At 48.5% G+C, this 25221-nt stretch overlaps 1 long non-coding RNA gene across 1 annotated transcript in view; it reads left to right on the top strand.

The window, feature by feature from the left end:
• The window catches only part of LOC112545143 (uncharacterized), a 48207-nt gene extending 37719 nt beyond the window's left edge, over nucleotides 1-10488 (top strand). The window contains exons 2-3 of the long non-coding RNA XR_012903793.1: nucleotides 8899-8988; nucleotides 9758-10488. This is a non-coding gene — a long non-coding RNA (uncharacterized LOC112545143). The remainder of the gene's footprint in view (nucleotides 1-8898; nucleotides 8989-9757) is intronic.
• Nucleotides 10489-25221: the final 14733 nt, after the last annotated feature.

The following is a 25221-nucleotide window of genomic DNA, read 5'->3' on the forward strand; positions in this document are numbered from 1 at the left end:
GCTGCTGGGTTGGTCCAGTAGCACCCAGAGCGGTGCTGCGGGACCAACCGGCAGCGCCCCAGCTGCTCTGCCACAGGCGTCCGGAGAAAAGCCTAGTTTGCTGGGGGGGGGGGGGGCGTACTAGCTGCGCGCCCCCCCCCCCCCACCCCAGCAGACCAGGAAGACACGGGCGGCGGACCAAGACGCACCGCGGTCCACCGCCTGAGTCCTCCTCGGCTTTGCTCCCCGTCTCCCTGGTCTGCTGGAGACCAGCAGACCAGGGAGACGGGGAGCAAAGCCTCTGAGGACGCCGGCAGCGGGACAGCCGCGGGGTGTCTGGGCTGTCCCGCTGCCGGCTTCCCCCGCGGCTTTGCAAAGCCTCGGGGAAGCCGGCAGGGGAGCAGCCCAGGCACGCCTGGGGTGCCCTGCTGCCCGAGCCCCTCCCCCCTGCCCGCAGCTTTGTGTAAGAGGGGGAATGGTCCCGCTATTGTGGGGAACTTTCCTGGCTTCTATACACCCCGGTGAAATGAACCAGCGAAAGGATCTGAGTCCCCGCTCCCACTTCCTTTACCCCATGGCTCCCTGATCCTGAGGGCTCCCCCTCCACTCTCCTGAGTAGCAGAGCCCTTGAAACCCCAACAAGGCTGGGCCCAGGTTTCCTGGGGCTTAATCCCTGACCTTGTAGTCACTAGGGGCAGGAGTTAGGGTGTCCCCACTCCGAGGTGCTCTCTTTACACTGCAGGCCTTCTTGGCCCAGTGATCACTTCATAAGGTTCAAAGCAAATACAATTTATTAAACAACAACGGATTAAAGAGAAAAGAATAAGAAAAAAATGAGAATGGTTAAATGAGAACACACAGCTCTGCTCTGTAGCACAGGGACATCAAAACAGCAGCCTGCAGAGTATAAGGACAGTCCACAGTCTCTTTCTTAGAGGCCCTGGATATGCTGCAGGAGGGGCTACAGGCTGGACACGCTAGCTCTGGTAGTGACCACACAGTCTCAAGCTCAAAGTGGCCAGACCCCTCTCCCAGTCCAGAGCCTTTCCCCACACTTTGCTGGTCCCAGCTGCTCACCACATCCAGCTGCAGGCTGTGCTGCTTGGCCAGTTCCAGCTCCTTGTGTTGCTTCTCTGTTCCTTTTTGCTCTCTGAGCCCAGCCAGTCTGCTGCTCAACACAGGGTCTGCTCTCCTTGAGTTGTGTATGCCTGGCTCTGCTGCTGCAAAAACTGCCCCTCAGCACAGCTTGCACTCTTCTTGGCAGTGTCTCAGCTCTCTGTTCCTTTTGCAGGACTTCTTCATACAGCTTGCACTGCTCTTTTCAGCTCTCTGTCTTTTGCAGGACCTCTTCTGCACACAGCTTGTTCTGCTCTTTCAGCTCCCTGTTTGCTCAGAGAGAGCCAGAAAAATCCCCACTTACAACCTGTCAGTCAGGCTGAGCTGGAGTGTTGACTGCTTTCCATTGTATCTGGGGTCTGTCAGTCTCATGAACCCTTCCCCTTCTGAAGCTGATAAACCAAAAAACTCCCACAGAGTTTTAGTAAGGGGTAACAGTCCCCTTACATTTGCAAAACCTCGGGGAAGCCGGCAGCGGAGCAGTCCAGGCGTGCCTGGGCTGCCTCGCTGCCCGAGCCCCCCCAGGCGCGCCTGGACTGCTCCGCTGCCGGCTTCCCCGAGGTTTTGCAAAGCCACAGGGGGGCTCAGGCAGCGAGCCCCTCCGCAGCTTTGCTCCGCGTCTTCCTGGTCTGCAGACCAGGGAGACGTGGAGAAAGCCCCGGAGTACACGGGCGGCAGGACCGCGAGGTCCCGCAGTCCATGTACTCCGGGGCAACGCCGTTCGTAACTGCGGATCCGACATAAGTGGGATCCGCGTAAGTCGGGGACTGCCTGTAGAGCTTTTCTGGGATACCTCCAGTATCCCGAAACCCTCCCACAGTTCAGCCATACCTTCGAAGGGAAAATCTCAGCTAAATCTCACAACAGAATCCATCAATCCCCTCTGAAACAGAGGCACCCATTTTCCACTCTGTATTTATGTAGGAACTCCCCTTAACTTTAACTTAATATGTGCTAATTCCCCATGTACAGATTGGAGGTTAGGTGTGACTCCATAAAAAACAAGTCACAGTAGTAGCAGGCGCATATGATCTCAGAATATGGTGAAGCTGCTACACGAAAGATTCTAGAGATTGCATGTATTTTTAAGAATTTCGCCAGCTCTTCAACTGATGTTAATCAGTTTATACCAACCATCTCCTATAGAAGCGTTTTAGAGCATGAGGAAAAAAGGAAGAGAGAAGTGACCTACAGACCCAATCTCTTTTTGAGAGAGTCTTACAGCCATTTGACTCACAGGATAAAGGTGTCTTCAAACCATGCAGCGTCCCCATTATTCCACCCTGTCCTATCTTGTCAATGTTAGAACTGCTATGGCAGGATCATATGAGTGGTCACTTTGCAATTAAGAAAATTTGTCTACCAAGCTTTATGATGTCAATGAAGAATATCCTTTCCCAGTTTAAGAAACCTAAGACTAGAATAGAAGCAACTTCAGACCATGGAACAGGCAACTTAATAGATGCAATCCTGGGGCAGAGGTACTGATCCGTGGGAGAATAAAACATGCTGATCTTGGACCACTTTGTACTATTCACCCTCAACCATAAAGGAAACGAAGAGAGTCACATGTTAGCAGTTTCTCTGAAGGAACAGAGAATCAAGGAGTGAAAGGAAGATCCAAGTGAAGAGCCAGATTGTGCCTTTGCTTAGACCAGAGATGGGCAATAAAATGGCAGTGGGTCACCTGGGTTAGCCTGACATGCTGCTGCTGCTATATTCACCTGTTCCTCTGGAGGTATGGACAATTACAGCTCCGATAGGCTGTGAATTGCCATTCTCGGCCAATGGGAGCTCTGGGAAGTGGCACGGACCAGGATACTGCTTCCTGCAGCTCCTTTTGGCCAAGGACAGCGATATGCATCTAATAAGAGTTTCAATCCACCATGCTTGTAGAGGTGCAAGTAAATACAGCAGTGGCAGCCCATCAGGGGCTAACCCTGTGGAACCGGATCCAGCCTGCGGGTTGGTATTTGCCCACCCCTGGCTGGGTGATGAAGTCACATACACTAGTCACATGCCTCCTCGGATCTCAGATCTACACACTAATTAAACAGTTCCATAGAATGAGCTCTCCAAGCCCAAGTCAGCTGATGTGGGCCAGCCATGGGTGTCTAATTGCAGTGTAGATGTAATCTTTGTCCTGTTTCAAATAATAATTTTACTGAACACATTGAAATATTTAATCTTACTTCCTTGTCTGTGAGCAGCTGCAGCATTACATTTAAATTTCAACTCCTGTTTGATTTAATACTTCCACAAACTATCTCTCATCTCCAGCCTGACACTTCTGCTCAGGACTGGCAGCCTCTTTGGAACACGTTCCCTGCACACAACCATAAGGTAGCTTGAAAATAAATAATTTAGAGAGGAAAATCTCATTTTAATGCTTTCTTCTCTGTTGACATGACAAAACAAATGTCAGATGCCTTGCCCAGTCTTGTGTCAGGGTTGTTTTGCCACTTGTGCACAATATTTTGATGTGCTCTTTCTCATCTGTAGTTAGAGTGGGATGTTCAAAAGCCCCTACAGCCAGGCCCGCTCTGTTTTTTGCTGCCCCAAGCAAAAACATTTTTGGCTGCCCCCCTCCCCTTTTTCGTTGGCTTTTACACATGTTTGCACTTTGCAATTTTTTTTGTTTTGGTTTGGGTTTTTTTTAAAAAAAAATGAAAACAGAAAATTTGTAGTTAGTGAAATAAAACAATTTCCTACTAGTGTACTCATTTAATTTTAACAAAATCACAATTATAATCATTTTGGGTTCAACTATGCAATGTAATGAAAAACGTTAGTGTCGTCCGGTGCACCCAGTTTCTCATAAATTAAAAGAATGTATATGAACTGAATTTTTCTGGTTTTTATACTTGTGTAGCCTTTTAATAATTCAGTAAAATCTAAATTTTTTGCAATGGTACTTTCAACTGAAATTAATGCGAGTCCTGACAAATGATTTTGAGACATGGTGGACCTCAATTTTTTTAGTAATTTCAGTTTTGAGAAACTGCGCTCACCAGAAGCCATGGATACTGGCAATGTTAAAAGAATGTGTAATACTATAGCAGTGTTTGGAGTGAAAAAAATAATTTCTTGCTATAAATTCTAATACTGCTGGTGCCCCTTATTCTTGACCCACAGCCAGGCCAGCCATGGGCTTCCCCCACCAGCTGCCAGTGCCCCTCATTCTCTGATACACAGCCCCCATAGCCAGCCCAGCCCAGCCCTGCCAGTGCCCCTCACTCCCTGACCCACAGCCCTGGGCATCCCCCCCTCGCCCCATCCCCACTGCCCAGGGGCCATTACCTGGAGGCCAACATCTCCTGACAAATTCCCTCGGGGTCTTCCTTGAAGAGGTTGGTGGCCTGGCTGGCCTTGCGCTGGAGGTTGCTGATGAAGACAGGGAGTTATTTCAAAATAATTTTCCTAATATGGACATGCCCTTAAGGAGACAAGATGGTGAGGTAGTGTTTTTTTTTGGACCAACTTCTATTGGTGACAGAGACAAGTTTTCCAGCTCACACAATGCTCTTTTTCAAGAGTGGGAAATATACCTTAAATCTCTACCTTATTGTTCTTATAGAAATAGGCTACTTTCTAATTGTGGTTTGAATGCATGAAAAACTAACACCACAAATAGTTAGTTTATATTTCCTTAAGTACCAAAAATAGAAGGGAGAACTTGTGCCACATCTAAAACTCAAGTCGTTTACAGTTATACCTAATCAATCTTCAAACCAATTACAATCCACTAACAATACCACACTGTTTTAACATACTTGTCAACCAATTATAGCACATAAGACATCTAAACTAAATCAATAAATATTTGTATTGTTAAACTAGATTTGTTTTGGAATGCAGTGGCTCCTTATGGGGCTCTAACACATGTATGTTATCAGGTAAACTGAGATCACTGGGTATGCACATTATTTTTGTGTGTCCACCTTGTTAGTAGCCATTATATATTCAAGTTTATGAGGTATTACAGTGGGAGAGGAGAGTTGTATGTGCCCAATACAACTATATATGGAATGCAGCTTAGAGACATCAAACACAAAAGTTTACCCTGCCACCAACCCAGATCAACGAAGTTTAATTCTTTAAAGAAATATCTATGAAACAGCATGTGTGGTTCTTTGAAGAGTGTAGAACAGTTAATATTCTGTGTGTGCACGTGTGTGTGTGTGTGTGTGTGCTGGATCCTTGTTTGACTCTACCACAAACATGAACAAGAGAAATATACTAGGAACAGACTTCAAAGGTTGTGACTGACCACATAGCTCAGTTCTGAAGGAACACACAGCAAGATGCATATGCGCTATCCCCGATCTTTTCCGGACTCAGTCAAGGCTGAAAACGTTGCGTACAGCCACTCACAACTCTCCATGAGCACTCCAGATGCACTCTATCAGCCAAACCTGTCAAGTGCTCTCCCAGACTCACTGATGATCAAGAAGGGAACCTGCTACAGCCTCCAACTAGGGAGACCACAGTCTCTTCATTCACCCAATTAATTCTTCCTTTGACCTCTAACAACAGCCACAGCAGGAGCCAAATGCCCCCCAAATCTGAACAACGCAAACGCGGAGCTCTGGGCTAATTCAGCACCCTGTGAAGAGGAAGAGGAGCAGAGAGTTTCTCCCAATAAGAAGGAGCAGTACAGCCCCTGGAGTGAAGGGAGACCTGCCACTGTAAGACTCCCACAGCCTGGCCTCAGGCAGAAGGGATCTGATGAAGTTGGGGGTTCTCAGAAAGCCCAAGCTCATGGGGAGGGTCCATCCTACTACCTCTCTTGGCACAGTGACTGTTCTGGGCAGAAAGGGGGCATCCTACCTGGGATTTCCACATGAAGTAGGTGGAGGGGTGGCTGCTGGGTGCCTGCTGGCCCTTCCTCTGCTGGAGCCACTTTCTGGGGGAGGAAAAGAGGCTATTGGTGCTGCTGCCGCTGCTGGCGGCGTTGAGAGCAGAGGTGGAGGGCGTTTGCACCAGGAAGGGCAGCTCCCAGACCGTGTTCCTCTTGCCCCGCGGGCTCAACTCGTACTCGAAGTGGAAGTTGCTCGAGGGGGACTTCTCCAGCGGGGTGCTGGGAGTGGTGAGTGTGCCACCACTGTTGAGGGACCGCCAACTGCCCTGGCCCAGGGCGTCCTGGCCGGGCCATCCCCCTCTTCTAGGCTGCAGCTGCCGATGATGGCTGGGTCCAGGCTGCGGGTCTGGTGGAGCCTCCACTTGGAGAGGCTCTTGGAGGAGGTAGCAGCTGGGGAGTAGCAAGAGACAGGGCCAGCCAGCAGGCTCCACACGTGTATGGTGCCAGCGCTGCGCAGCAGATAGTGGCGTCTCCCGCGGCCCTTTAAAATCGGCATGGCGTGGCTGGGCATTGCAAGGGGCGGCTGCTTACCTGGAAATGCTGCTCCTGGAAATGTGCCGCCCCAAGCACATGCTTGATTTTCTGGTGCCTAGAGCCAGCCCTGCTACTGCACCGAACTCTATTCAAAGTCAAAGCAAGTTAAGCACCTACCTGTTCTAGGCACGTTAAAAATCTCAGACTTTATCCTACCTCATCACAACCCAGTAGATGCTTCACCCCTTAGAGCTAAATTTGGCTATCCCTTACTCACCATGAGGTCAACTCTGATACCCTTTCTCATCAGTAGCATTTCATTCTCAATCTAACCCGTGGAAATAAACAAAGTTTATTTCAGTGATAAAACACTTAAGGGCTACGTCTACACTGGCATGATTTTCCGGAAATGCTTTTAACAGAAAAGTTTTCCATTAAAAGCATTTTCGGAAAAGCGCGTCTAGATTGGCAGGATGCTTTTCTGGAAAAGCACTTTTTCCGGAAAAGTGTCCGTGGCCAATCCAGACGCACTTTTCCACAAAAAAGCCCTGATCGTCATTTTCGCGATCTGGGCTTTTTTGCGGAAAACACTACTGTGCTGTCTACACTGGCCCTTTTCCGGAACAGTTTTCCGGAAAAAGACTTTTGCCCGACCGGGAGCAGCATAGTTTTTCCAGAAAAGCACTGATGATTTTACATTAGATTGTCAGTGCTTTTCCGGAAATTCAAGTGGCCAGTGTAGACAGCTGGCAAGTTTTTCCGGAAAAGCGGCTGATTTTCCGGCATAAAATTGCCAGTGTAGACACAGCCAAGGTGTTTAAGAAGAAATCTGATCCACTGAGGAGTACCTTAACCATCATGCAATCCCCAAGAAAGCAGTAGAACTATTTGTGCAGGAAGTTTCTACTCTGTTTAAGTATTAGAATCTGGCCCTTTTGATAGTTGTCAGGATTGTCTAGTCCTGGGTTCCTCTGAATGCTTGTTAAAGGTGCCTCCTGGTTCACTAGAAATAAATCTACTGAGCTCATGTATCTGTAAGTATTAAGGATTCTCTTTGTAATTGGCCTCTCATGGATAAAGTCAGACTGGTTTGGTGTTCTACAATGGGGAGAAGGGGGTAATAGGAGATAATTAGGCAAAGTCAATCAGCCTAATATCTCCCTTCCCACTGTATTTTTAACTTTAAATAAAACCAGACCTCATGCAGCTGTGCAGGGCATGGGAGTCTAAGCCTATTAAAGAAATCTCTAATGACTGTAAAACTACCATTAATTGAAATAAAAATATTTTCACACAATTTTCACATTAAGTGTCTCCAAAATAATCTTAATGCAATACATGGTGTACAAACTGTTAAGGCTGACAAGTGCAAGATGTAATTTGCGCTAATTAGCCCAAAGTAGGGGCAGTGTGAAAATAACATGATGCATTAATTTTGTGGTTTACATTTGACAAAGTTTGGAAGAATTTATGAAACATTCTCCCCAATCCTGAATGCTTCAGTCAACTGCAGCCTATAGAATATTGTGTGGATGATGTATTTCTTTGGGTGCTCATGGAATCCCTTTTGTATATACAGCCACTTTTTTGGTTTGGCCAAATCTGGATTTCTACAGCTCTGTTGTACATTGTTTTCCTGGTGTTTCTGGTCATTCTGAGACATGGGTGTAGGGAATGAGAGGTATGAATGCTATCCTTCGGGGAATAATTTCCAGCCTACTTCATCTTCTAAAAGTCTTCCCAATCAGTTAAATGTGAACCTTTTTTGATGCTACTGTAAGATACTAAGAGATGTTCATTCAAGGCCTGATCCAGATCTCCCTGAACTAAATGAAAGAAGGCCCACTAAAGTCAAGGGGGATATTTGTATTTATTCTGAATACAGGAATCCAAGGATCACAGTAACAATGCCATTTTATGAGGTTATTTTGAAAAAATATTTACTCCGTGCTGAAGAGCATTTTAGAACTATTGTTTTCTTGTAACTCATTTTTCCATTTGGCCAAATTAATCTGGGTATGAGTTACATTGAGTACGACTTTTGGTTCATTATTTCCAGAGATGTACTGAACATTTTGGAAATATGTCTGAGTGACTGGCCCAGTACTGCCACGGACAAACAGATTTGTCCATTTTTAGATAGAAAGCATATAATTGTATACGGTTATCAGAAAATATTTTATGGTGATCAAAATGATTTAATAATTAAGTACTGATTATGTGCTTGACACTCAACTGATCACCAAATAAGACTGTTCCTGCCCCAGAGAACTTAAGTTCTAAATATCTTGGTGACAATTTTCAATTCTCAACCCTAAAGTATTAATCTGGAAGACAAAATGATCTAATGTGCTACAATATGCAGGCAAAATGATCAAAATGATTATGGTTATGTGGGTTATTAGTTGCAGGCTTCTTAGTGGTTCATTTTTATTTCGCTCATATTAGATTTCCCTCTCTCCATATAGCAGTCCCAGCTGCAGTTTCAGTGTCTTTATACCTGTCCTCCTCAACACATGATCCCTCCCATTCATATAAATTATCAACTAACGAATAAGGTAAAATATAATTTTATTGGTTTCTGAAGTCAAGCACTCAAAAGTTAGGAATGTTATAATAGCTGATATAACTGTAATTATGCCCCCTTGTGGATCTTTCCTGTACAGATATGAGGCAGGGTTCCGGGGGCGGGGGGAGGATATTATATGATCATGTAATTAAAGAGTGATATGTATACATTAAAGAATAAAATATATATGAACAGAATTGAAGTTTCATGGGCTATCGTAAACCTTATGCCTTTCTAACTTTTGAGTGCTTGACTTTGCAGAGTTCTTAATTTAAAAAAAATTATATCTGTTTTTAAGAGAAAAACTGAGTAAAACATTTTGTGTGGGTAGGAAATCAAGACAGATGATGAGCCCTGGATGAACCTTTTAGAGCACAGACAAAGAAAAAAAATTGAACCTGAGAAATATTGTGTAGGAAGAAGAGTCAGTCAAGGTTTGGATGTGTACAACATGGGAGAAGCTGAAGCTGATTGCATTATAGCTTGGCATGATGAGGATGAGGGTGATGTGCTCAACAGCAACAGAGAATGTTATGGGAAGTAGTAGGGATAATATTCTCGAGGCAAAATAAGAAATGCAGTTTTGGCCATTATAAGGTTGAGTTGATGGCAAGACATCCAGCAGATAATGTCAGATAAACAAGCTAAGATGTGGGATTAGATGGAAGGAGACATGTCAGGAGAAGGAAGAGATTTCAGTGGAAGCTTTGTCAGAAAAGAACAAGAGCACTTAGGAGAGACTTCTTGTATATCTCCAGAGAACATGGGAAAAGGGAGGAAGAGAATTCTTCAGAAGAGGCTCTAATGGAGCAGGCACAGGAGAGAACTGGGAGAAGATAACTTTGTGAAAGTCAAAGGAGGAGTAGTGTCAAGCAAGAGATTGTGATGCACAGACTCCAAAGTGGCAGACTGCTTAAGGAGAATGTTGGCAAGAAAGGCAGAAAGATGCCAGAGATGGGGAAGTTTTTAGGAGGAATTCAAGGACTGTCCTATATGAAAATTAAACAAACTAGTCAAAACAATGGCCTGCAGGGTGTTTAAGTCCTGTATATCTGCTCATTTCTATTCTAATATAATCAGTTTGTCTTTTGGAGGTGTTCCTGTGATTAGAAATTGAAGACAAAAAAGCGGAAGGGCTCTGATGCCCGGTTTGCAGTCCAAACCTGCAGACGTGGCTTTATTAATAAGTGCCCATTAAACCAACAAATCAAAGCTGCACCATTAATAATTTGAGAGCAAAATCTGTTCACCCAATATTGCCCATTATACCAGCTGTTCCAATTAACCACTTACTGTTTTAATATACTTCAGAAAATATTTGTGGCACAGGAACTTCCTTGGGAGATGCTGTTTGGTTCTGATACAACAGTGTGGGTTGTGTTTAGAAAATAAATGATTATAGCACATTACAACGTTATATTACACCCTCTGTGCCACTTGGCAACTACTGGGCTAAAAGGAACAGTCTAACCTTAAAAACTCTTGACTAAAATTTTTGTGCTGTGTAAAACAATAAAAACTTTGCCTTTTTGTTTAATGAACTATCTAGTTCTGATAGCCTGGTCAATTTACGCTGTCAGCCCTGGTCTACATTTCCAAATAACAACCCTTAGTTTGAAATAACAAGCAGAGTGTTCATACTACCAAGACGATTATATTGAAATAACAACTCCTGCTTGTCGTGAGGAATAATGCTTATTTTGAAATTATTATTTCGAAATAGCGTTAGTGTGGACATTCAGCTGCTTCTGTTTCAAAATAATTGGCCTCCAGAGGCCTCTCTCACGTCCTTGTGGCCACTCTGGCAACTCCACTGACAACTCCACTGCTCCCCTTCTCCTGCAAAGTTTAAAGCAACAGACAGAAGAGGAAGGGCTTGTGGCACCAGGAGAACCCTGTTAGCCCATGCCACACAGCACCCTTCATTGGAAGAGCTATGTCTGACCCCAGTGCTCCTTTTGCACCCACCTTGGCTGCCAGCACACCCACAGCAACCTCTGATGCCCCTGTCTAGAGGTGAAAGAGGGCACCAGCCTGGAATGATACAGAGATCCCAGATCTCACCGAGGTCTGGGGGGAGGAGACCAACATCCAGGATATCTGCACCAGGAGGTACAATGCAGACATCTATAGCCAGATGGCCACCAGCCTAACCGACAAAGGGCACAGCAGGACCCTGACCAGGTCCACGTGAAAGTTGAGGCACTCTGGCAGGTCTACACAAAGGCCAAGGAGTAACATTCCTGTTCTGGGATGGCCCACCACACGCTGCTGCTACAAGCAGCTGGATGCCATCCTGGAAGGTGGGGCTAGTCACCCCCTGCATAGCTGTTGACTCCAGCCAGGTCATACCCAGCGTCAGCCTGCACAGGTTTGTGGAGGAGGAAGAGGAGAAGCAAGCTAGCCAAGACACCATGCCCACCAGCTAGGAGGTCGTCATCAACCTGGAGCCGGTCCCTCCTTCCCAGGATGTCTCCCAAGGGTTGGATGATCCTTGCAAAGGCACTTCAGGTGAGTTCCTTCACTTTCCCAATACACACGCGAAGCAGGCAGTGAGGGGCTGTGTGCTCCTGGCTCAGCCTTCTCGGCCTGGGACTTTCACAACAAACTGTGCATGTGGGTGCACATGGAGCATCAATCCAGCGCACTCAGCCCCAGGAGGCTCTTGCTGCTTCTCACACGGTTCCTGCACAGGCTTGCCTTACTCCGGACTCCGTGGTGGGACACCTTCCCATGACAAGCCACCACTAAGGAGGTTGGGGTCTTGGAAACACACAGCAGTGTTGCACACAGCACAGGGTCATGCCCACAATCAGGCAGCATCCACTCCCAGTCAAGCGTGGTGTTGCAAAGGAGACTGATCCTAGGAACCTGCTGGGGGGGAAGAAAAGGAAGGGAACCCAGTAGCACTCTCTCTGGCACTCACATACCCCTCCCACAAAAGCCCTTCCCCTCCTCTCCTCCAGTGGGCAGAGATAGAAGTCCCTGCGGGACACCGCCAATGCCAGACCTGTGCAGGACACGGAAGGAAGCCAAGATGCTCCACCCTCCTCCCATCCACAGGCTCCTGGGCTGGCCAGCCTCTTCCAATGTCTGCTTGTCCTCAGGACATGGGGGTAGCAGTGCTCCCCTGGGACATCTTTGCCTCTGCAGGAATGTGCCCACTGTCTAGGTAACAGATGGCCTTGCTCAAAGCATATTGCCAGCATCTAAACTGAGACCTTCGGTATTGGCTCAGAGACTTGTGCTAGGCTTCATAGACAGTGTCTCCTGGGATGACTGCCCTGGTCACTTGTCTTCACAGCTGGGCCAGCTGCAAGCATGGCACACCCACCACCTCCAATGCCATCAGCACAACTCCCGGATATCCACAGATGGAAAAGAACCCGCGAGGATCTGCTGCAGGATCAGATGGCCTGCCTCTCGTCCTTCATCTGAAGCTTTAATAAGGTGCGCTGGGAGTGGGACTGCTGATGGCAAAGAGCACTGGGCTGACCAGAAGCAGAGGAAGACCACGTGGGAGCAGCTGTTGTACCAGCACAAGGCTGTGTGCTCCTCAATAACAGTAGTCATGGAGTGCATGGCTGTATGTACACAACAGGCCACCAGACATCTCCTCGCCACCACCCCCTCCCTATGCCCTGCCCAACTCTTCACTCCCTTCCTCCCAACTCCCCACCCTTACCTCCGGTTTCTCCTCACAGTGCCCAAAGGGGCTGCTGGGGTCCCCAAACACATGACAGTGGGGCCTCCTGAGCTTCCTGAGGCAGGCGCCAGTCCCAACCCCATCCCTAAACCCTCCTCCTCTCCCTCCACACGTTCCTTCCCCAGTCCTTCCCCTGTTGCATATACCCCAAATAATTTTTTTTTTCAAAACAAAAAGGCTTCTTTATTTGCTCTGCAGGGGGGAAGGTAGGAAGGCTGGAGGAAGAAAGGCGCACACAGGGGTTATGGGGAGGCCCAGGGGAATCTCACAGGTGACCTTGGCTGAAACTCTCCCACAGGGCCTCCCGAATGAGCACAGCCCCCTGATGTGCGCTCCATATGGCAGCAGTGTTGGCTGCTCATATGCCCAGGCCAGCAGATCAGGCAGGAAAGTCTTCCCCCTTGCTCTCATATATGTTGCAGTGCATACAGCAGGCCATCATCATGTAGAAGATGTTTTGAATGCTGACGTCCAGATGGGTAAGGAGACTTCTGAACCTCCCCTTTAGGCAGCTGAAGGCACACTGAACCACCATGCTGCATCTGCTGAGCCTGGCATTGAAGTTCTCCTTGCTGGGGTCATCTCCCCATGTAGGACTTCATCAGTAAGGGGTAGGCTGGTGAATGTACCCAGAATGCACATGGGCATCTTCACATCTCTGACCTGATGGTACGGTTGAGGAAAAAAGTGCCAGCATACACCCTCTAGAACAGGTTTGAGTTCTGGAAGATGAAGGCATCATGCGCCTTACCCGACTGCCCGACATAAAAGTCCATGAACTGGCCCTTGTGGCCCATGAGTGCCTGCAGCACCATTGAAAAGTACCCCTTCCTGTTGATGAAGTCTGAGGCACGGTGGTCTGGGGCTAGGATGGGGATGTACATGCCGTTTCTGGGCCCCCTGAAGTTGGGGAAGTCCATGGGGTAAAGCCAGTGATGATGGGGTCAGCGTGCCCCAGGATAATCACCCTCCATAGCAGGATGGTGTTGATGGCCTTGACCACCTATAGAATCATAGAAACAGAATCATAGGGTTGGAAGAGACCTCAGAAGGTTATTGAGTCCAACTCTCTGCCCAAAGCAGGACCAACCCCAACTAAATCATCCTAGATAGGGCTTTGTCTTAAAAACCTCTAGAGATGGAGATTCTACCGCCCTCCTAGGTAATGCATTATAGTACTTCACCACCCTCCTAGTAAAATAGTGAAAACCTGCATGAGCGAAAACCGTGGATTTCCCCATGCTGAACTGGTTCCCCATGGAGCAGTAGCTGTCCGGCATGGCGAACTTCCACAGGGCAAAGGCAACGTGCTTCTGCAGGGGGATGACAGGTCACATGCAGGTGTCCCATCCTTTGAGGGCAAGGGCGAGCCATTTGCAGAGCTTGAGGAAGGTGGCCTTCCACATGCGGAAGTTCTGGAGCCACTGCTGGTCATCTCATCTCTACAGGACGATGTGGTCCCACCAGTTGGAACTGGTCACCCTCCCCCAGAAGTGGTGTTCCAGGGTGTGCAGGTGATGGAGGATTATATGGTGATTCAGGAGCATCAGGGCTTTGGTGAAGAGGTCCCCCAGTCTGGGCTGCTGGACGTGGTCTTGAATCAGCACATGGGCAGTGTGGATAAACTGTGCCACGAGGTGCAGCACGAGGCCCATGAGTCAGTGCTGTGGGGTCCGCAAGGGCAACCAGAGCGCATGGCATGAGTTTTGTGTTTGTCAAGGGCATAGGCAGTGGAGAAGTGGCGTGTGAGACATGACTGTAGAGAGGAGCCCCTTCAAGCATGAGTCTCAGCTAGCCTCAGCAAGCAGCTACAGGAAATGACTGCTCTCCTGATGCTTTCCCTGGAGTGCTTCCAGGGGCTTTAAATGCTATTCAGGCTCCAGTGTGGACACGCTATTTTAAAATAATGTTGTGCTATTTCGTGGGGACTTGTAGTGTGGATGCACTATTTTAAAATAGTCATTTGGGAGTTATTTTGAAATAAGCTATTTAAAATAATTTCCTAGTGTAGACATGCCCTCAGTAAAAAGTGTTCTAATATTCAAGGTTGTGCATGAGCTATTACTGAGCATAGAATGGATGCGGCCTTTTCATTGTCTTCAGAAGTGCTTTTGGATAGTTGGAGTATGAAAGGCACTATACAAAACCAAATTGTATGCTATTTATTGCATGTATGGAAACAGAACTCCTGATACATTGTTTTTAAAGTGACAGCCCAGCAGGTGTCCCTATAAGTTGATAGTACGGTACTGAGAAACTCTGAAACTTACTAGGAAATAAGCAAAATTGTATGAACATGTTAAAGTAGACATTTTTTGATTGAGGCAGGCAACCTTGCTTGATATATATAAATGATTAAGTGAATTCCTTCTCCTCTATTAAGAAAGGGTTCTATGGGATGATTCACTGTTTTTAAATGAGATCTTCTCCGCTTATAAATGCACTTTGACATGAATATTACTTAATAGCAAAATATTTTTAAAACTTAATGACATGACAACTGTCAGTTCTATGTGCATGTGACAGTTTATATGTCTAAAAGTGTATGTGTGTCTATATGAAAGAGCTCAGATGAGAGGGTAGAAGCTACTGCATGTTTTTTTTTTTTAAATATTTCAGACTTTTGCAGTAATATAAAGTGTGGTCCCTAAATTATTACGAGTCTTACTGACACAAGTAGTCACATTGATTTCTCTGTGACTATTCGTATGGGTAAGCTGAGGTGAGCTGGCCCATAGCAAAATCAGACAGGAAAGAACATAATAAAGAAGAGTTCTGTGTAGCTTGAAAGCTTGTATCTTCCATCAACAGAAGTTGGTCCAATAGAATATATTCTCTCACCTACCTTGTTTCTTTCTCATAATGCATTAGAAGTCAAAACGATCCAAAGACAGTAAGGCTACATCTATACTGTGGCCTTCTTGCAGAAAAGCATATGCAAATGAAGTGTGGCGTGGAATACTGCCACACTTTATTTGCATAGGTAATGACCAGCTGCTTTTGCTCAAAAACGCCCTCTTGCACAAGAGGGGTTTTTTGCACAAAAAGGAGCCGTCTACACTGCTCGTTTTTGCACAAAAGCGTCTTGTGCAAAAGCAGCTGCTCATTACTTATGGAAATGAAACATGGATTTTCTACTTTATGTCTGCTTTAACATGTTCATCCAATTTTGATTTTCCGCAAGAAGGCTACAGTATAGAGGTAGCCTAAGTGCCTATGTAACCCATACACCTAGGCTATGTCTACACTAGCAGGTTATTGCGCAAGTATACGTATACAAGATCTCTTGTGCAAGAGAGCATCCACACCAGCCAGAACGCAGTGCAAGAATGCTGAGCTCTTGCACAAGAAATTGTGCACTCTGGCGGGACACCGTTACACAATAACTTGGCCCCGGAACCACTTTGGCCATGTCAGAAGGTCACCAGCAGCGTCTGTGGGCACGTGCTGGACCCCTGCTGGGTAACACACTTAAAGGGACCCCTGGTCATCCCTTTTCCTGCGGCTGTGTGCAGAGGCACCTCATTGAGGCATCCAGACACACAGCCGTGTCCTCCAACTCAGCCTCTGAGCAAATGCCCCTGGGCACCATCGCTGCCTTGCTCACAGACATGGAGCCAGAGGAAGACCCCACCCAGCAATGTCCCATCACGTCCATAATTGAGGCTGTGGAGTTCCTTCTGCAAGGACCCACACTGCTCCAGCAGAAACTGGAGACCGGGCAACACATGCTCGATCAGATGCATGCAACAGCTGCACTCGGGCACCCCCACCCCATCACCGACAGGCACCTGTGGAGCCACGACACCAGTGGGGACTGGTGGGAGCGCCTGGTGCTGGGACAATGGGGCGACCAGCACTGGGTGCAGAACTTTAGGCCACGCAGGGGGACATTTCATGAGCTCTGCACCTGGCTTGCCCCTGCGCTCCGGAGGCAGGACACCTGCCTGCGCTCCGTCATCCCCGTGGAGAAGAGGGTTGCGATTGCCCTGTAGAAACTGGTCACCCCGGACAGCTACCGCTCCATGGCAAACCAGTTCAGGGTGGGCAGGTCCACCATCGGCGCGGTCGTCTGGCAGGTAAGGCCCTCCATGGACCACAGGCCCGTCCTGGGGGAGGGAAGGGGCCAGACCGGGTGGGGGGAGGCTGTAGGGGCAGGGGGAAGCCCCGCACCCGTGGGGTCATGCTGTCCCTCCTGCACTCAGCCCCGCTGGTTGGGGGGGGGCGGGGAAATCCCAGGGGGCAGAGGGCCCTGGCCTGTGTGGTGGGAGGGGCCATCAAAGGGAGGGTGAGCAAACCCGAGGGGCCCATGTACACACTGTCTCTCATTCCATGCATCCCCTGTGCTCCCATGTGCCCCTCTGCAGGTTGTCCACGCCATCAGTGACGTGCTGCTCCAGAGGGTGATCTGCCCCCGTGACGTGGACACTACCATTGCCGGCTTCGCCAGCCTTGGGTTCACGAACTGTAGGGGAGACATAGACAGGACCAACATCCCCATCCTGGCATCAGAGCACCGAACAGCCCGGTTCATAAACCGGAAGGCTACTGCTCAGTGGTGCTCCAGGCATTCATGGAGCACCAGGGCCAGTTCCAGGACATTTATGTGGGGTGGTCCGGCCGGGTTCATGACACTTGCATCTTCAGGCACTCAGGCCTGTGCCACAGGCTGGAGATGGGCACCTACTTCCCCCAGCGGGAATTTACCATTGGGGACGTCAGGATGCTGGTCTGCATCTTGGGGGATGCGGCCTACCACCTGATGGCCTGGCTGATGCGGCCATACACCAGCCAACTGGACCACAGCCAGGCCACCTTCAATGCCCACCTGAACTGGGCCCGCAATCCCATGGAGTGCGTCTTTGGGCGTCTGAAGGCATGATTCAGGTGCCTCCTGACCCGCCTGGACATGGGGGTGCAGCACATCCTGGAGGTCATCTCGGCATGCTGTGTGCTGCATAATATTATTGAGGGGAAGTGGGAGGCCTTCCTCCTGGGGTAGATGGCAGGTGAGGGCCAGGTCTACCAACAGCCCCAAACGGCCGCCACCTGGCAGACTGGCCGCCACGGGGTGCGGGTCCAGGAAGCTCTCCGGGTGATACTGGACCAGGCCCCACAATAGGCCACCCCTACACCTCTGACCTCAGGGATGCCCCCACTTCCCACTCCCATCACCACCCCATCCCTCACCTCACAATAAATAAAATGCACTTGCTTTATATAAGGCACTTTTATTTACACGGGGAAGGGGGTGCACTGTGGGGAGGGAGGAGGAAAGGGCCCTGAACTGGGAGGAGGGGGAAGGAGGGGGCCCTGAACTGGGAGGGCCTCATGGGTGTGAAGGTAGGCCTCTGCCACCCCCATGGGTGCGGGGGCTGCACCAGGAGGTGCCGATGTTGGGGGGGCCACATGATGGGGCATGAGCACATCAGGGGCGAAGTGGGGGGAGGACTGAGCATGTCAGGAGGGAAGGGGGCGGGCTGGGCAAGGTGGGGGGGCAACAGGAGGGGGCCTGGCCATGCTGTGCTGCGGCACAGGGCCCATGCGCTCCGCAATGGTTCCCAGGAGGGCGTACATGCGGTCACAGCGCTCAGTGTACTGGCCCCATACCCACTCCCACCACCCCTTGTCAGCACAGATTTTTTTCCTGAGCGAGTGCTCCATGCGCTCGATGGCACAGACATGGTGGCGGAGAAGGTGGTGGTGGTCTCAAGTGCGCTGTGATGGGCTCCTCGGTGCTGGCAGAATGGGGCTGGAAGGTCCCTCGCTGGAAGGGGGTCCCACTGTAAAGGAAGCAGATGAGAGCGAGATCATCAGTAACCCCTGTCCCATGGTGTTCCGGGCGCCCCGTGCCTTCCTCATGCCACCACACGTGCCACAATGCCTGGGGACAGGTAAGACTGGTGTGGGGGGATTCCCCTAAGTGCAGCAGGGGGGCCTGAGGTGGGCGAGGGGATCCTGGGAGGGCTACATGTGGGGGTGGCCTTCCCTTGGGGGCAGCTACTGTGTCCCATAGATGGCCATGGATTAGTGCTATGTGCAGTACCCTTGGGCTGCGTGGTGTCCGCCCTGTTCCCTTGAGGCTGGGCTGCTCCCAGCTGGACCTCCTCTCCCCCCCCCCCCCCCCGGGCTGGGTGTCCATGACCCCTGGGGTCCCAGGCACATGCTGGGGCTGGCAGCCGTGTTCATGTGCCACTTGTTCTGGCTGCACAAGGTTGCACTTGCTGTGTGCTGCTGTGCAGCACCTGACCAGGCTGTGCCATGTGCTGAGCCCTCTCCCCCACCCCATGGCCCCCCTGCACACTTGTGAGTGGCAGATACAACACTCACCAGATGATCCCTCCTCAATCTCCGAGGAGGCCCAGGACACATGGTGGCTGCTGTGCTGGGCTGGTGGCGTCTGGCTGCCATCCTCTTCCTCCTCGGTGGACTGGTTGCCCTCCTCTTTCTCCTCCGTGTCTGTTGGCTGGACCACTGGGGTGGCCAGGGCTAGTCCACCATGGCCTCCAGGGTCTCAGCCTCCTTGTCGGCCAGGATACTGTGCAGGCGATGGTAGTGGGGGCAGGCAGTGGCTCCACCACCCCCACTCTCGCTGGCCTGCACATAGCTGAGCCGCAGGTCTTTCATCTCGGCCAGGACCCGTTCCAGGGTCCGGGCCGGGTGTCCCTGTGTGGCCAGCGCCTGGGCCATGTGGGCAAATATGTCCGCATTTTGCCTCCTGGATTTGAGATTACAGAGGACCTCCTCCTCCTCCCAGAGGCCTGGACCTCAGCGTTGCCCCAGCATGGAGCCCACCGCTTTGTGCCCCTGTGGGCCTGCTAGGTGCTCTGGGGTGGCTCCTGGGTGGGACCTGAGGGACCTGGCTGTTGCTCAGCAGCGGCCATCGCTCCCTCTGGCACCTCCAAGGGCTACACATGGCTGCCCACCTTTAAGGGGAGGCTGGCTACAGGGAACCAGTGAGTGGTGATTGGGCATATGGAGCGTCGGAGAGGCCACCTGTATTTTTTCCCCGGAGGCCAATTCTTGTGCAAGAAACCCCTGCGGCGCGTCCCCATTGCCCTCTTTCGCAACAGCGCCTGAGCAAGAGAGCTTACACCTGATAGAAAACAGCGTAGCTCTTGTGCAAGGAGCTGTCTCTTATCATGCTGTACTGTACATTTACTTGCGCAAGAGCAGGTGGGCAGTGTAGACGCTCTGCAGATTCTTGCGCAAGAATGGCCGTACTTGCATAATAACCTGCCAGTGTAGACATATAGTGTGGTTCACTGTCCCATGCGGTAGCACCTAGACCACAGCAACAGATAAGAACAAGAGAACTCTACAACATGGGCTAAGCGCCTGCTGGCTTTTAGCTCAGAGTAGAGGCTCCTTTACTAAGCTTGAGAGGTCCCAGGTTCAAATCTACCCAGTGGTAGTTACAGCTACTTATTTTTAATATAGGCAAATTTCAGTGGAGTGTGGGCATGATTTTTGTGCCACTGAAGTCAGTGGCAACACTTGCCACAGACCTCAACAGAAGAAAGAGAGAGCATGTCTGCATATACGGTGCTTTACTTTTTTTTAAGTACGCTTTCTAATCTGAAAAATGGCTATTAAAAACGGCACCTTCTTACTCATTAGACCTGTTCTCTGTATGTGTTCAGAACCCCATCTGTTAATTTACTGACACATACATTTTTGCTACACTTTTTAATTGTTAGTCCTGTACCTGAGGGCTCCATTTAGAATAAAGCACTGATATTTGTGCCTGTAATCATGTCTTCCCTTTGAGACTGACATGGAGCAATCGAGCTAGGACACCTTTGTCCTACCCACTGGAAGCAGAAGGGCGGGACAGGAAGTATAAAAGGCAGCTCTTTTGGGATGGAGCTGCTGCAGGAGACAGATGCCTCCAGCCTACTCCAGGAGCTGGAGCCCAGGGAGGATCCCTGCAACACCAAGAACGTGCTGGAGATACCTGCCACCAAGGACACTGAGGAGTTGCTGGGACTGCCTGCTGTTAGCCCTATACCGTGGGAAGATGGAATTCAACCCTGAGACACAGGTACATGATGAGGGGAGTTTACAGTCTGGTGTCCCCAGGCTACTCCCTAGTCTGTCTGTCTGTTTTATTGCCTCAGTCCAGGTCATTGTGGTTTAGTTGGTTCTCTGCTGACCCAATGATGGAACCCTCCACCACTGTTAGCCCCCTGCCTGGGACCAGGTGAGGTAAGATGGGTCCAGGTCTCCCTTCCACCTATCTACCTACCCCATCCTTTGAGTGGCAACCTCTCCACCTTAGGCCAAGGAGCTTCCATTTGTCTGCCATTTGCCAGAGCCATCTGTTTGTTGCTCCACCTTGCCTGAGGGCCTGAGCCCATAGATGGTTTGTTTGGTGCTCAGCCCTACCTGGGGCCAGAGTAATGGACAACTTCCCACTCAGCCTTACCTAGAGGGCCAGGGCCTTAGAAACTAATTCCCAAATAGCCCTTGCCTTGCTAGGGGGCTGAGAACAAGAGGTATGTGTTCCCTCTGAGCCTGGTGGGCAGTGTCATGCATGAGGAGACAAATGCATGAGGAGTGTCTAAACTATCATTTACTAAGCTGTTAACTAACTGAATTTAATTGGTGATTCAAACGGGAGCCAAATCTATAGTCTGGCTATGCCTGGAGAGACCTACCATTTGTGGGTGTGTTTTACATGGGCAGTAACTTAGTACAGGTTGGATCTCCCTGGGCTGGCACCTTCAGGACTGGACTGGTCCTGGAAGGAGGATTTTGCCAGATCAAGGTAAGTCATTCCTGGCCCTCCTGCTGCTAGCCCCACCCCCTGCCTCGCCACCCCACAGGGCTTTTCAGTTCCCCTGGTAGCTGGGTTGCACGCTGGCCTTCCTGTTTCCTCCCTTTGATTCCACCCCCCCCCCCCCAGCCTAGCTGGGCTGCCCGCTGGCCTTCCTGGCTCTCCCCAACCCAGCCCAGCTGAGCCGCTGGGCCACCGATGCTGCTGGACCAGAGAGTTCCAGTTTATAGAAGTGCAACCTGTATGGTAATTTGTTCTGCAAACCTGTGTGGACATGAAAAAATATGTGTTGAATGTTTGCAAAACTGAGAAGCTATACATAATACATACCAAATCTTGTCTAAGAGCTTGAAATGACACTCCTATGAAAAAATAGTTTTTTCAATCCAGTTTTTTAATTTCTGGGCTTTTGAATCCACATGATCTGTTTCTAATGGTAAAATTCTCAAATCTGTTTCAAACCACACTGGAAAGGATTTTGTATAGCTCTAATGCAAATGCTAGTCAGAAAGATGGATGGATGTAGGGAGGTCACATGGCCTGCCAAAGTATAAGTTATGTTACTAAATCAACATATTGATCTGGGAACGCAATGTCCTGGAATCCTGAAAATGTCAGGCTCAGTCTAAATGCTTCATTTCTTTTAAATTAATTTGAGTCTTGCCAACTACTTTTGCTGATGAAATTAGATATCAGAAAAATGAAAATAGCAAGGCATCTGATGTTCATCAAATCCAGTTGCATTTGTCTGTTTTGAAAGACATGGATCACACATAAAATACCTGGTTGCTACCTAATTCCTCATTAAGGGAAACAACAACTTTACATGTAATTTGCATATTTGTATATGCAAATTAGGCATCCCAAATTCTGGTGATTCTTTGTGGATCTTCAGGGATTCCATCCCTGAAACTCTGGCAAAGGAGTTGAGAGGTAAGATTATACGATTGTCTGATGACATTAATCCATCTGCCTTTCTCTCTCTCACACACTCTCACAAAGATTAAAGGATCATCTAATACATGCCCTTGTACTGTGCATCAATGAGAAAGTAGTACAGTTGTGATGCAGAATCTCTGAGGGGGGGAAAGGAGGATGCTACTAGGCCCCACAACACTCCCACAACATTGTAAAATGAAATATGATGATACTTCCTTTGGAAACTATTGTACATGCCAGAAATGTTTTTGGCAATTATGAAAGAGAGTGAGAGAAAAAGAAGATCCCAGGAAAATATTAAGTTCAAGCCTAAGAGATGGTTATCTAGCTATCTAAGTTTGTACATCTGTCTGTCTGGGTACGTCTAAACTACATGGCTCTATTGACGGAGCCATGTAGATTTGTTGTTTTGGCAAAGGCAAATGAAGCCACGATTTAAATGATCGCGGCTTCATTTAAATTTACATGGCTGCCGCACTGAGCTGACAAACAGCTGATCAGCTGTTTGTCCGCTCAGCGCGCTAGTCTGGATGCTCCCCTGCCGACATCAAAGCCCTTTGTCGGCAGCCCCGGTAAACCTCATCCCACGAGGAATAACGGGGCTGCCGACAAAGGGCTTTGATGTCGGCAGGGGAGCGTCCAGACTAGTGCACTGAGCTGACAAACAGCTGATCAGCTGTTTGTCGGCTCAGCGCAGCAGCCATGTAAATTTAAATGAAGCCGCGATCATTTAAATCGCGGCTTCATTTGCCTTTGCCTATGTGTCTAATCTACATGCCTCTGATGACAGAGGCATGTAGTCTAGACACAGCCTCTGAGTCCATTTGTCTGTCTGCAAGTCTGTTGGTTCAAGAATTATTCCTAACCAGTAAAAGCCAGGACCACCACATTTGATCGGCAGCTTCCTCTTATTCTAACTTAAAGCAAAGTCAGCATTAGGTTGTGCCAGGAAAATGGGAAGTGCCTGGAATGGGATTGTTTTCCATAACAAGGAAAGGGAGGGGGCTGATTGGAGGGACAGTGATACTGCAGATGACCACTGGGGGCATTGAGCGGGGGACAGTTATACTGCAGAGTGACCATTGGGGAAAGCTGCACCAGCTGAAAGTGGCCAGCTGGTCCCTGTCCTGACTTCTGCAACCCTGCTTTCAGTCCCCCATCTTCCAGCAGCCTGCCCTGTTTCCTGCATTCCCATGCCCTGCTCTGACCCCCCCCACACACACACACACATACACACCCAACCTCCTACCCCAATAGAGCCATTTATATCATATACATTTTCCTTTTAATTTTCACAAAAATCCCCAAATATTACCACAGTTAAAGGACTTGAGCAATACCAGGTACATTTGCTAGTAGGTAATAAAGAGAAATGCACCACATAGTAAAAGTCTGTTGTGTACATTGAAGCTAGTAGGCTAGCTCTCACTTACACCGGATGTCCCTATTCACTACCTCGTGCTGCCTCTAAGAATACCGCTGTGTTTTCTCAACAAAGTTCAAGGCAGGCATGTTATTCCATCAAACATGCAGCCTAAAATTAATCTTTATGCTGTGCAAATGAAGACAATATGCAATGTCACATGGCATCATACTTGACCCTCGGCTTTCCTTCTAGTGTGTCTGCAATATGCCTGTCTTTGTCTCTGCAACAAAACCCATGTACATCACAGCCTTAGCTTAGATGGTTCTGACATGTTCCCACATGCCTTTGTCTTTTTTCATACTGGTCACTACATTTCCCTTTTCAGTGGACTATTCAAAATACTGCCAACTTCTCAGATGTAAAAAGGTCAACAAATATCACCCTTGTAAGTCAATCAGTTTGTTCTCCATTCATTTCCATATAGAGTCTCCAAAATTGTTCTCCTCTTTTTTTAAACCCTCTCTTAATTTAGCCTAATCTATTGCTTATGCTTTCTGCCCCTTCTTTCATCCCTCCATTCCTCTAGCACTAATTATTATTTGTCATTTCTCAGCACCCCCTGGGACAGCCTGTTTGTATAACCCCTACCTTATCCCACCATTGATTTTTCTCTTTTCGTCTTATTTTTTTTCCTCCTTAAAGTGTGGAACATAACAGCACCGGTGCCCTTCTTAAGGCAGAGAGCAGGCTGAGCATGCAGAAATCACATGACTGTCTTACCCAGAGGAAGCATCTCTTAGAAGAGATGTCAAGATGCCACAATAGAATCATCCTAGTTGGAAGGTTTAAGTAGGACTTGAGTGGTATTTAGACCTTGTGCTTGGCCATCTCCCTGAGTCAGTTAACTTTAGATAATTTATGCTGCTTAAATCTCATACGAAATATAATACTTGGGAAATCCAGTTGCATTCCTTGTTCCTAATATATTTTTTCATGTATTGCATAAAATGAGCATGCATATAAAAATTGGAATCACATGTAAAATTCCCTTCTTTTCCATGCACACAACTAATCCATCTCTTACATACATCTACACAGCAGGGCTTAACTCAAAATAAACTACACAAATTGAGCTACATCAATTGCATAACTTATTTCAAAGTTGGGAGCATCTACACAGCACTTATTCAAAACAGAGCACTCTTCCTCCAACTTCCCTTACTCCTCATACAATGAGGGTTACTGGAGTCGGTGTAAGAAGTCCTCCAGCTTGACAGTATTTCAACATTATTTCAAAATAACTGCCTGCTGTGTAGATGTGGACTAAGTTATTTTGAAATAATGCTAGTTATTTTGAAATAATGTCACTGCGTAGACATACCCATAGTAGGCAGCCATAGATTTCTGTCATCTGAATGTCATAGCACTTTCC

Source organism: Pelodiscus sinensis, chromosome 5 (assembly GCF_049634645.1).
Source record: "Pelodiscus sinensis isolate JC-2024 chromosome 5, ASM4963464v1, whole genome shotgun sequence".
NCBI lineage: Eukaryota > Metazoa > Chordata > Testudines > Trionychidae > Pelodiscus > Pelodiscus sinensis.